The following is a 12,009-nucleotide window of genomic DNA, read 5'->3' as shown; positions in this document are numbered from 1 at the left end:
ATATAACAACGGTTTCTTTAAACTATCGTGACGGTTATATTTGTATTTGGAACAGTTTATAGATCATTTTGGAACATTTTATAGGACCTATTGCAACGGTTTACATGGTCTACTAGAACGTCATTTGTGTCCTATTGCAACGGTTCTGGTAGGCTATTGTATCAGTTCAGTTAAAATCAAAATATAGCACCGGTTACAAATAAATATTTATATATATAATTATAATAACACTAACATTTAAATACATCATAAAATGAAACTATTAATAATATAAAATTATTCATTAAGCAAATAATATCCATAAAGCAAATGTTCTACCCCAAGTGCATAAGTTTAGTACATTTCAAGAGAGTAAGTTTAAAAAATATTGATAACAAAAGATTCCTAGAACATTCATCTATAACAATTCAAAATTCATCTCAAGTAAGGTCTAGTTCTTTTTCATCATCCATTTCTTGATCTACTCCACCTACAAAAGAGGATAAATAAAGATATTACCCTTCAAGAGAATCCGGTCTAAGAATACTCATAGCACAAATTGCCATGAAAAAAGAAAAGAACATGAAAACTCCAGAACCAACAACAGCAATTGTAAAACAAAAAGAAACTACAACAAGAAGTCTTCCAAGTTGGCCATGTTTGACCATAACAAATGGTGAAGAAACAACTTTTTGATCCGAATGGGACCAATATGGGCATCTGGAATTATTCTAATCACAACATACGCTCAACAACACACATTCTCAGTTCAACAGGCAAAAACAATGGACAGACACTTAATAAATTCCTTCGAAATCCCAGCTGCATCGATGACAGTCTTCACATTAACGGCAATGTTATGCACCATTTGCTTCTATGACTGTGTATTTGTGCCTATAGCACGTAAATTCACTAGTCTAGAACGAGGCATATCGTTCCTTAGCAGAATGGCTATCTGGTTCTCTATTTCAGTTCTAGCCACATTAGTAGCCGGATTTTTAGAAGTTAAACGAAAGAAGCAGCCTTAATTCATGGACTAATCGATAAAGGTAAGGCGATTGTTCCCATTTCAGTATTTTAGCTTGTGCCTCAGTATTGCATACATGGTGTGGCTGAGGCATTTGTGTCAATTGGACATCTTGAATTTTTCTATGATCAAGCACCAGAGAGTATGAGAAGTACAACTACTGCATTATTCTAGACATCAATTTCAGCTGGGAATTTTTTGAGTACACTTTTGGTTTCATTAGTGCATAAATTTACTTCAGGATCTGAAGGATCAAATTGGTTACCTGATAATAATTTGAGCAAGGAAAAATTAGAGTATTTTTATTGGTTAATCATAATTCTACAAGTGATTAACTTGATTTAATATCTGTTTTGTGCAAAATTCTATACTTTCAAGCCTATTCAGATACAGAAGACAGAAGATTTAGACTCTAAAAAAGATAGTATTGAACTTGTAAACAATGTTTAGTTTGTATTAGCATCTTGATATAGAAGGTTTTGTAATTTTGGCCTATGTTTATGTCCTATTATATTGTAATAATTTTAGGATAGTAGGAAAGAAAATAATGGTATGCATAGTTATAGTAGGTAAAGGAGAAAGTTTTTAAGAAATATTTTTAATTGTATTGCTCCATATTAAGTATAAAAGACGAGCTTAAACAACTTTAGAATAATTCAAAGAGTCTTGACAAGTTTTGTGAAGATGTAGAAGCTATAAAAGACGAGCTTAAATAACTTGTAAAGCTTCACTCTCAACTCCACAACTCACACAAACAGAGCAAGACTCTGTACAATGCAAAAACTGTCAAAGATGTTAGAACAAAGATGGATAATGATGTTTCAATAGCTTCGAAAAAAGCCAAATTTATTAAAGTCTGTTTAGAAGCTTTATACAGATCTAATGCTGCTAATAGAAGTATAGCTGGTTGTGGCCCTGGTAGTTCTTCTGATAGAACAAGAACTTCTATTGTGAATGGTTTGAGGAATAAACTTCAAGAATCAATGAATCAGTTCAATGAACTCCAGTAAGAGCCAGCCACCAAAAAAGGAAATAAGAATAAATTCAAATCCAATCCAAATTCAAATCGTGTTTCGTTGAAGAGTTCCTGACAGCGGATTTGTCTCCACAAAGTAATCATTTCCCATAAGGAAACTCAAACTCAACCTACTTTACACCCTTAAAGTGCACTGGCCGTAAAAGCAGGAACCCCAAACAAGACAACCAAGTTTGACACATAAGTCCCAAGTCCCAACCACAACTACAACCTCAACCATTGACCCTCAGTCTGTCACAGAGAACCATTGACTCTCAGTCTGTCACAGAGAAGTTGGATACCAATAATACCGAAATAGGCACATCTATAGGAAGAAAAAATGATATGACCATATCCACTCTGCCTTGAACCAACGCAAAATCCCAAGCAAGGAAGGAGGAGAAGAAGAAATAGAAGAATATGTATAACATTTGATACGTACTGACCTTGATTGTTACTACCAACAGATGGTTGACTGTTTAGTTAAACAGAAGCTTGTTGTGCAGAGGAAACTTCTACAGGTGAACGTGCACTAAACCTTAACATGTCAGGATCAAGTCACAAATCTAGGTTCAGATGCTGAAGTCGTACGATGACGTTCATTGTAATATTTTGTTCCATAGCGTTCTTTTGTTAATTCAACTTTTCATGCATTCTTTGTTGTATCCTCTCATCCATTTTCTGCTGCATCCTCTCATTAGTAGTATCTAAAGAAGATCCAAGATTCCCTATTTGCCCTTTTAATACAGTCTTGGTAACCACTCGTCCATACAATCTCACGCGACCTGGATGTTCAGGTCCCATGACCGATGAAAAAGCGTCAACTGAATGACTACCATCTTCACTTTCCTGAGTTGATTGTATTCTCTCCATTTTTAGCCTACAAACCAAATGCGAGAGAAAAGAGATTAAGTAACTAAAATTGAATCAATAATTAAGAACAAATAAATAATCACGACAAACTTTAAATTAGAAATTTCATACAATTTTACTAATCGTATTGTCATATGAGCTTTTGTATACTCGGCCAAGTTTTTTTTTTCTTGTAGCCACAAAGATGTCCTTACTTGACAGAGTATCTGAAGTATCAGAGATTTCCTTCTTTTTTTCTTAGTTACATGAAAACAGGTATAAGAATCTTTCCATATAAAGTTAGCAAGTTCATAATTTTTTTTTTAAAAAAAGAAGAGAAAACATCAAACCTCGCGATTTAGAGCAAAGCTTGTTCTGCCAGTAGTGTGCAGATACTTCAACTTATTTCGATTCTCTGTATTGGTTTCGGACATTTTCTGCAAATAGTCAACTTATAAATTTAACGCCACAGAGAAAGAAAGGGCGACTTATAGATGGAGTAAACTTCATATAGTGATCTTCTACATTATTGATAGAGAGACTACCTAGTTAAGGGATACGTTGGGTGCCAAGCTACATTCCTTCACATAAAGTAAAATAAGAAACAAAAATGGTAGAATACAGTTGGAATCGTAATAAAAATGTATCTTATCGGTGCCGCCGATGGTGGGGTTTGTATTCCTCGTAATCTCCGGCGAACTGATGAACGCTTTTTGGGAGAGAGAGATCGGAACTTTTGAAGATAGCGTTTGTGTGCTTAGCTTCCTCGTAATCTGCGGTGTGTGTTATATGTATATTATTAGGTTTTATTATTTTATTAAATATAAAATATAATAGAAGCGAGTCTCTTTTCGCGGGTTGTCCAAAATTTGGGGGAAATTATAGAGGGAATTCATAACCGTTGCCTTACATTAAAATTGCAAATAACCGTTACCATAGATAAACTTATTGCTACGGTTGTCCAAAAACGTTGCCATAGAAAATCTACTGTAACGGTTTTTAGACTAATGCAACGGTTTAGGTGCTAAACTGTGCCGATAGAACCAATTACCTTACGCAACGGTTGAAACCGTTGCAATAGACCATCTATAGCAACGGTTACAGAACCGTGGAAATAAAAAGCATTGCCATAGCTCCAATTTCTAGTAGTGATTATTATGCACGTGTGGCGAGACAAGACGGGCATTTAATTTATTATTGCGCATGCGGCGATACACAGGGGTTATGTCGTGGATTATTTATGATGGCCTGGGGGCAATATTTTGGATGATAATTGTGTGGTGGTGTGACCTTCTTGTGTGTGTCATTCATAGTACAAGTTTTGTTGTGTTGTTTCCATTGTGGTACTCGCTATCTCTGATCTTACTTGTTGACTTAAGCTGTGATAGTATACTTGCACCAACATACACTGTAGCATGTCACCTATATCAGTCTGGGAGTATGAATCTTTTTGTTTATTGATATTGTACATGTATCCTTGTATACCTACCCTCTGTGCGTGAATTGGACTGTTGGCACGTGAGTTGTCCATGTGGATATGAGGAGTTGTTACTATTGGCACATGGGTTTTCTGTGCAGATCTAAGGCATTAATGGTATTGGCACATGAGTTGTCCATGCAACACGTGAGTTATCCATGCGGTTGTGATTGGTAATGTAGGCACGAGATGCCAAGCGATTATGATTCGTGATTTAGGACCCGTGATTGTGATTGTGAGATGTGGTACCTCGATGTTACACCCTACATTTTCGTCTATGAAAGCACGCCATAAATAAATTGATCAGAGTTCGGAAATGAGATGTTGCATCCCATTTTTTTTTGTACGCTAATATTTCGTCGTAAGTTAATCGACTTAAGCTCGAGAATGAGAATATTTTGGGATTATAAGTATTATGCTATTCCAAACAACTGATGAGAATATTCATGAAGGAGAAAGGGTAAGCAAATCGAAGAAAATAAAATTCCTCGAAGTTTGAAAATTTGGGATAAAATACGGTTCGAGCTATAATACCCGATATTTATGGATTAGTGCCATACAAGATACCATATGGCCATGATAGTATGATGTATAAAGTGTATTAAATAGGAAGAGTATTTTAGGTAATTCTTAATTATGCAAGTAATTGATTAATTACCGGGTAACATAATATTACCTAATTAATTAATTAATTATGGGATAAGATTAAAATTATCCCACCCCCACGTGGCAGCAAGCCACTTCATAAAGAGATGACTCTTAGTCATTCTTGATAGGTGGCAAAATGATGTGTTACCAAAACACTTCAACAACGTGAAGTGTTACCAAAACACTTCAGTTCCAAAGATCTTTCAAAACAAAACCATAACTACAATCAGATCCTAAACCTCATTCCTAATAATTTCAATACCAAGACCTTACCACCATAAGTAAACGTTAGCAATTCTCCTTGCAACAAATTCCAGTGAGAATGTTTAGAATCTTAGCAACGGAGAAATTTTGTGCTTCTAAAGAAGTACGGTGCAACCTTTTCCACGAATATCATACGAATATTTACCTACTCTAGGTATGTTGAGGCTATCCCTTCTTTCTTTTTGGCATGATCTATACAACGCAAGCGAAACGAGCAAATACACAACTTTCATAAATGACTCTATTTATAAAAATACTGGAGGTGTCTATATTCTTGATTCCCCATGTGAATTAGTAATTAGTCACAGCACAAGGAGCAAAGAGAGATAAAATATAAGTATAATCCATAATTGAGCAATCTATCACTGAAATGGAAAGAGTCCAGTAAGCTAGACTGTATGCAAGTGTACATGATTGTAAAAGCCTTTAAAGCTATAGAGAAAAGGTTGATTGTACCATCATGTATCTTCTTGCTTCCCTTATATTCTGTTATTGATTCTCTTATCATTGAAATATTTGAGCAGCAAGGCTTAACAGCACTAACACAATGGTTTTCCCATATGAAAAAAATATTGTTATCTCTTAATTATTATTATATCTTTTGTTCATGGGTCTCAGAAAAATACGTATTTGATAAAGTTTATCCGACCGACATATTATTTTTATGACATTCCGAGAAATCTTATTAATGTATATCTTATGCATTTCATGTATTTATATATGTACATTGACCCATGACCAGATGGTGTGTGTGTGTGTGTATATATATATATATATATATATATATATATATATATATATATATATATATATATATATATATATATATATATATATATATATATATGTATATGGGATATGGGAAAAGGTTACGGCGTTATATACGCACCACCACCTGATCAGCTGGTATACATTGATGATTTTGCCCACAGTGGCCAAGATGATATGATGGGATGCCCTCAGATGCCTGATGATGTTATAAAACATGTACCTGTGCATGACATAACATTCATACGCATATGCATGACACTATAATTATTTCATGATTTACAGAGTTATCCAGACTTACAGGTCGAGTCATTTACTCTATAATTCTTCCATGTCGGTTATGTACTTATTTATGTGCCTTACATACTCGGTACATTATTCGTACTGACGTCTCTTTTGCCTGGGGACGTTGCGTTTCATGCCCACAGGTTCTGATAGACAGGTCAAAAGTCCTCCAAGTAGGCTATCAGCTCAGCAGAAGGTGTTGGTGCGCTCTATTTGCTCCGGAGTTGCTTGTGTGGTCAGTATGATTAGGACATGTACTGATTAGTATGGAGGGGCCTTGTCCCGACCTTTATGACATTTATGTACTCTTAGAGGCTTGTAGACATATGTCATATACGTGAAAGATTGTACGACCTTGTCGGCCTATGTTTTGAGTTTATAAATGATCATGTTGGCCTATTAGGCCCGTATGTCACGTGTATATGATGGTGTAATAAGAAAGATACGTTACGTTGGTACTCGATTGAGTAAGGTACCGGGTGTCGGTCTCGCCCCCAGGTTAGGGGCCTGACACTCGGGGTGATTCTTGGTTAAATCTTGTGTAAGAACGGTTGATTATTTGGTTATTGCTTGTTTTTCCTTACTTGATTTCACCAGGACTTACACGGCATTCTGATTACTTTACGGCATTATTACTTGTCTACTCCTTGTTGTTAATTTTTGTTTCTATTTTCCATTTGCTAGTGTTGTATTGTTATTCTTTCCATATGTAGCTTTATACTGATATTGTTCCCTGTTAGCTATATAATCATATCTGTACAGGTTATTATGTCTAGTAGGTGTCTTGATTGTACCTCGTCACTACTCCACCGAGGTTAGTCTCGATACTTACTGGGTATCATTGTGGTGTACTCATACTATGCTTGCTACATATTTTTATGCAGATCCAGGTACTACAGAGTGTGCTGGTCATTAGATAGCTGATCGTGTATTATTGTAGAGATTTCAAGGTATATCTGTTGTCGCGTTCGTAGGCCTCGGAGTTACCTTATGAAGTTTTACATTGTACTATTTATTTTTATTCCAAATAGTGATGTATTTGATAATCTTCGTAACTCTTAGAAAAGCTTATGACTTTTACTACCGGTTTTGGAATATTGTACATCTAATGATGGTTGTTGGCTTTATAGAAATTACTGGTTCACGTTAATGGTTGATTGGTTTAAATCTATTAATAACTCTCTATGTGCTAGGCTTACCTAATCCTAGAGACTAGGTGCCATTACGACTCCTAAAGAGGGATTTTGGGTCGTGAAAGTAGATTAGTTTTGTGGCTCGCATAACTATTCGGCGGTTCGCAAAATGAGTAGAAAATTGATCTAGTCAACAACTTCAACCATAACTCCATAGTGCTTCGCTGATCAGCTCTGCGGTACGCATACCGATTCTATGGTCCGTAGATCGAACCGCAGATTTAACCTATTAGTTGTCAAATTCTGCAATCTTGCTCCGAACGCGCCGAAACTCACTTGAACCCCTCGAAATCCATCCAATTATTCTTGCAAGTCCAAATGCCCAATTTGTTTTATGCAAAATCTCAAAACGCCCACAAAAATATCACAATAAAGAATCATAGCTCAAACCGATTAGAATTTCTCTTAAGCTCGTAAATCTTCATTCTTTCAAAAGAGTGTCTGAATCACACTTAAGCACTTTGGATTTCTTCCAAAGTTTGCACATAAGTTCAATTAAACTATATAGACCTATCCAAAGTCTCGGAATACCAATCGGAGTCCAATACTATTAAAGTCAACTCTTGATCAAACTTATGAACTTTTAAGTTCTTCAAATTGTCAACTTTTGACAAGTGGTGTCAAATCCTTCTAGAAATATAAAACGTTCAATCCGAACATACGTACAACTCCAAAATAATCATACAAACTTGTTGGAACCTTCAAATCCCGTTTCCGAGATTGTTTACTCAAAAGTCAAACCTTGATATGCTCTTCCAACTTCAAGCCTCAAATTATGTACTATGTGTTTCAAATCACTCCCAAATCCTTTGTAAACCAAAACACCCATCCACGAAAGTCATATGACATTAAATAAATCTACGGGAAACATCAAACATGGGAACAAGGTTTTAGAACTAAAAATGACCGGTCGGATCATTAGACTCGTCTAACATGGTCCAATAAAATCGTGTTAATCTCTAAAAGAATATCCGCTAAGGGCAAAGTGGGAATGTGAGACACTACTAGTTCAGGGAGACAACTTAATCTATTATAAGTCTTTTAGTTTTTTATTTTATTTCGATCAGCGTCTCATATGTACTTTTAGTTTTTTATTTTATTTTGATCAGCGTCTCGTATGTTCTCAGATACTAGTGCTCCATGACTTGGTCTTTAGTTGGGTTGTACATGATATTTATGACAGTTTTACCTCGTTTTCACGCCGTACTTATACTAGACATCTTTAGTATTACTTCTTTCTTACCTACTATATTATTAGCATGTTATACTCCTTTCAAATGACACACTTTTCTTATAAGTTCGCTCCAAAATAAATAATATATTTTTATATTTGTAAATAATAGTTTAGACTTTCAATTTTACTTATTTTACCATTAATGAGAAGTTTTTACGGCACATAAATGTTATAACCCTAGAAAGCTTTTACCCTTTAAGCATTTAAGGCCAAATACTTTAAAAGTCTTTTGTTTCTTATCTTCGTGCCTAGTCAAACAACGTCATATAAACAAAAACAGGAGTAGTTTAAAGGATTTGCGTAATGGGTAGCGGCTCGTTGGGTGTCCTGTGGCGGCCTAGATTAAGATTTGGATTGTGACACTTTGTTTGTTACTTGAGAGTATTTTCATTCTATCCTACATATCCATGATAAATTTCAGTTCTTGCTTTAATTGTCTTTCAGTTTTCTTCATTTTGTTGCTTTATGTTTTTAGCAAACTGGTAATAACCTCTCTGGTTTTTCTCTATGTCGCAGTTCTTTTCAAAGATTTAAATGGACACATGGATTTGTGTTGATTTTGACATAAATATAGTCTTTAACATGCATAATCATTGTAGACTCTTGTTGATGTGTCCCTTATGAATACTACTTGATGCATATTCATTTTACTTACTGTTCGGATAATCTTAGTATATGCATTAATCATGTTATCTGAAGGGACAAGTACTATCTCTCATGCCTTAACTGTGCGTAGTAGTTAGACCGTTCCTTGCTATTTCTTCTATTGTTGCCTATGATCATGAACTAAATAGGTTTATTGAAAGTGAGTATTCTTTCCAAAACGTGATCACTACTTCGTTGGGATTAGACTTGATATATTGAGTACACGTTGTCCTTTATACTCATACTACGCTTCTGCATAATTTTGTGCAGATACTAATTCGAGTACCAGCGGGACCCAAGGGAAAGCTCATTAGTTGATTACCTATGGATACTCAAGGTGGAGCTACATTGTCCGTCCGCAATACCTTAGAGTCACTTTCTTTTATCTATTATTGTTATCTTATTTAAACAGTGATATACTCCATAAATTATGCAATTAGTTACTCTTAGCGCTCATGATATTTTAACAACAGTTCTCAGGGGTAATTATGTTTGATTCCACAATTATTATATCATACTCAGACCTATGTCATGATATTAGCAATGTTTATGATTTATCTTAATTTTTATGATATTATATCTAAGTTTTGTCTCTATTGGTTTACCTAACAGGTTGAGTTGGGTGCCATCATGATCATGGTGGAAGTTGAGTCGTGAAATAATCATGGTGAGATCTATGGTGGTTATGGTATATCTCAAAATATAGTTGCCGGTGAAAGTACCAGGTTGGTAGATAATGTTGTTTAAGTTCTGCTTGTCATGATAGGGCTGAAAATGCTTTTGGAATGCACTTTGGGTTTGACCCCGATGAAATATTGAACAAGCTTCTAACAAAGAAGCAAAGCATTTTTATGAAGAGTCAGAGGCTACTAAGTTGTTGATTGCGATTAGATTACTAAGTATCAAATTAGATCGAAATATTTCTCAAGCAGGCATAGACTCTTTTAATTTCTTTATGAGTTAACTAGTTAACACAAATATATCATGACCCAAAAACTAGCTAGTCGTGATGGCACTTAATCCAACCCGTCAGTTAAGCCAGATGATAGACAACACAACCCAAATAGGATAATAGGAATCAATAAATAGAATAACTGAGCTTTCTGTACAAATCCCAAGGATTGGTAGTACAAGTCATGAGCTTCTAAGCCTTAGAATTTACAAAGCTGGTATGAAATAAATACATCATCTGTTCGAAATATACATAAACAGATTTACAAATATAAAGCTACCATGAACGAAAGGCAGCAATAACCGGAACATAGGTATATCTTCAATGCCAGCTCTCGCCATACACAACAACATCAGCTCAAAAATCTGCACACAAGGTGCAGAAGTGTAGTATGAGTACAATCGACCCCATGTACTCAATAAGTAACAAACCTAACCTTAGATTGAAAGCAATGACGAGCTTGGAAAATGGTCAGAGTGCATGCTTTTCAGGTATAATAGTAAAGCCGAAATCTCTCACTGGAATCACCAAAATATGAGTTTATCAGAAAAACTATGATTTTTCGCAAACTTTCAACAACAGATAAAATATTTCATTATCGGATTGCATGAGGAAAATACATCTCTATGCCTACATGTGAATATGCATGTCAAGTCATCAAATATCATATACCGTCTAGCATGAGGAATATACATCTTAATGCCTACATGTCAAATTTACATGTCAAATCATGAATGTCACAATACAATCTAGCAAGAGGAAGTTGAATCCTTGCGCCTACATGCCAAGTGTGCATGTCAAATGAATGACTCCACGGTGATATTCCCAGGTACTCTCACCCTCAACACACTCAAGCTATCTGTTTCAAATGCCCACATCATCAAACACACACACAATTACTCAACACTATACGAGTGGCTGGCTCATAAGCCCCTCACCAAAGCACGTGTATATATATTACTGTGCCTGCGCTCACTGCTGGTATGATAGACTCCGGTGGGGCAGATCCCACCCAAGTGCTAATCAAAAGCATATAAGGCCTGCTGCGGAGTGCAGTCCGATCCACAATAATAAGAATAGACATAAACGAATATGACATGTTGCGGCGTGTAACCCGATCCATAATAACACTTACAACATGGCTCTCAGGACCACCTCAATCATCAACCTCTCAAGTCTCAAGGGCTCACAATCTCGTACCACTCAGCCCAAACAATGATAACATCTGATGTAACAGTGAATGATAAACAGAGACTGAGATATGATATGCAAATGATAAACTATGACTGAGTATATAATTGCAGTTAAAGTAGATAACTCAAAATAATAGAAATAACCTCATTAGGTGTCAACCGAATAAGCACATAGCCTAAACATGTTCTAGCATGAATCAGAGCTCAATTACTCTAACAAATAGGAATTTCACAAATAAAACAAGTTTGGATAGAAACTTAGTACAAAAATCAACTCGGTTCATGTTTACCACAGTGCACGCCCACACGCCCATCACCTAACATGTGTATCACTCTAACACAACATGTTACATAGTGCTAAATACCCTCAATTCCAAGTTTAGATATGTTACTTACCTCGAACAAGCCAAATCCAATACCGAGCAAGCCAAAAAATACTCTAGAAATGACATCCTGCATGTATTAACCTCCTAATGG

At 35.6% G+C, this 12,009-nt stretch overlaps 1 long non-coding RNA gene across 1 annotated transcript; it reads right to left on the bottom strand.

Moving 5' to 3' along the window:
* Nucleotides 1–251: 251 nt before the first annotated feature.
* Nucleotides 252–3,645, bottom strand: LOC107807028 (uncharacterized). Its single transcript, XR_001652812.1, has 4 exons — nucleotides 3,419–3,645; nucleotides 3,224–3,310; nucleotides 2,468–2,901; nucleotides 252–469 (listed from the first exon to the last, which is right to left on the bottom strand). It is a non-coding gene; the product is annotated as an uncharacterized LOC107807028 (long non-coding RNA).
* Between the last annotated feature and the right edge of the window lie 8,364 nt (nucleotides 3,646–12,009).

This window comes from Nicotiana tabacum, chromosome 15, assembly GCF_000715075.1.
Source record: "Nicotiana tabacum cultivar K326 chromosome 15, ASM71507v2, whole genome shotgun sequence".
NCBI classification, from domain to species: Eukaryota; Viridiplantae; Streptophyta; class Magnoliopsida; order Solanales; family Solanaceae; genus Nicotiana; species Nicotiana tabacum.
This window is presented reverse-complemented; position numbering and strand designations above follow the sequence as displayed.